The 2,032-nt window shown below is 41.2% G+C and overlaps 1 protein-coding gene across 1 annotated transcript in view; it reads left to right on the forward strand.

Moving 5' to 3' along the window:
- Positions 1 to 2,032, forward strand: part of MTCL3 (MTCL family member 3) — a 58,735-nt gene that overhangs the window by 35,917 nt on the left and 20,786 nt on the right. The gene's annotated exons all lie outside the window — the stretch shown is intronic.

Below are 2,032 nucleotides of genomic sequence, written 5' to 3' on the forward strand. Positions count from 1 at the left end.
TGAGCCATGGCCGCTGAGCCTGCGCGTCCGGAGCCTGTGCTCCACAACGGGAGAGGCCACAATGGTGAGAGGCCCGCGTACAGCAAAAAAAAAAAAAAAAAAAAAAACAGCCACAGTAAAGACTAGGTCTACTTTTAGGGTGAGCAGAGGTGCTGGTGGATGTAATAAAAGAGATTTTAAAACAGAAGAGGAAATATTCAGGGACAGCTATGATATTATGGCTCGTTAAAAATACTTGGCTAGATATTGATTTTTAAACGTGTAAGTTGGGATCTATAGGACTGTAGCATATGTACTTTTTTTTATTCTTAGGGGTTTTCTCATTAGATAATAATTTTAACTAAAGCAATACTTAAATATTCAAAATTTGAAAAAGTTGATCTCACTCATTTTTTTAAAAAGCATAACATATTGGACTTCCCTGGTGGCGCAGTGGTTGAGAGTCCGCCTGCCGATGCAGGGGACACGGCTTCGTGCCCCGGTCCAGGAAGATCTCACATGCCACGGAGCGGCTGGGCCCGTGAGTCATGGCCGCTGAGCCTGCGCGTCCGGAGCCTGTGCTCCGCAACGGGAGAGGCCGCAGCAGTGAGAGGCCCGTGTACCGCAAAAAAATAAATAAATAACAGCATAACATATTGTTAATTTTCCTCTTCCTCGCTCTCCCTGCTCTGTCCTTGGTTAATTTTTCTCCTGATGCTGGACATGAACATTTATAGGCCTCGGCAGTTCTAGAATCCCAGAGTCTCCTACCAAAATCATCTCCTTTTTGCACCTTTCTCATCATCCCCTTAATAAGTTCATATATGCTCTGTCACCACAACTCTCCCACTGTGTCTTTGCCATAATTTTATGCATCAGTTCTCTTCCCCACCTCACTGAGGGAGAGGTGCTATATGCTCCCCGTTTTAAAAATCTTAAGTCAGCTTTAATCAACAGTTTATTTTTTTTAACTCATGTTTGTCCTATTCTTATACTTCCCATGGTAAAGCTTATTTATTTTTTTCAACAACATTCTCTAATCCAGGAATTCTTAACTGTTTGTTCCTGGCTCTGTGGACCCCCACTCCATGTGCACAGGGCCACTTTTCTGCAAAAGACATACGCAGCTTTCATCAGCTTCTCAGTGGGACCTGGGGCCTTACAACAGTCAAGACATGTTGCAATCCACCAGTTTTTATTTCATGCACATAAATGTCCTGGGAAATTTACAAGGACGCTCTTATGGCCTTTGAAGTCCCTGCTATCATTTCCAATTCATTTATTTTCAGAGGTTATTACCTGTCTTTTTTCAAAAACCCACCCCAGAATATTGATTGGACTGTCTCAGATGGGAGATCTCAATTATAAAATAGTCCATAGATGATTCTATTGCTCAGTCAAGGTTGAGGACCATTGAGTCACATTCTTATGTTAGGGCAAGCATCCCATATTGTTGTAATTCATATTTACACATTTATCTTCCGTACTTAGCCAGGGCATATTGTAGGCAGGGGCCATCTTATTCAGCTTGCACTCATCAGTGTCTAGTGTCTGGCACTCTGCAGCGGGATCAATACGCACTTTTGAATACTCCCATGTCCCCCTTTTCTAGATGAGCCATATGAGATTGCCAACATGCTGTTGGTTCTGACCTACACAAATGGCAATTTCATATGGTTCAACCTGCTATTATTTATATAGCTTTTTATTTCATTTTGTTCAGTTTCTTCTATGTATTCCTCACATGTTCTTCCAGCAGCACAGTGACTTTATATACTGAGAAATGGTATTGCATAGCAGTTAAAAACAGTAACTTTAGGGTCAGGTTGCCTACATGGAAATCTCTGCCACATACCAGCTGCATGGCCTTAGACAAGTTGTTTCCTCATCCTTAAAATGGGGTCATAATAGAGAGTTGTACAGATTAAATGAGTTAATATATGTAATTTATCAGAGTGCAACTTAGCTTCCAGTAGTGGCTAGGTTAAAGCCAAGCTCAGTTCACTTCTTTGGGCCCTCATCATCTTTTTTTTTTTTTTTTTTTTTTTTTTTT

Source organism: Physeter macrocephalus, chromosome 10 (assembly GCF_002837175.3).
Source record: "Physeter macrocephalus isolate SW-GA chromosome 10, ASM283717v5, whole genome shotgun sequence".
NCBI classification, from domain to species: Eukaryota; Metazoa; Chordata; class Mammalia; order Artiodactyla; family Physeteridae; genus Physeter; species Physeter macrocephalus.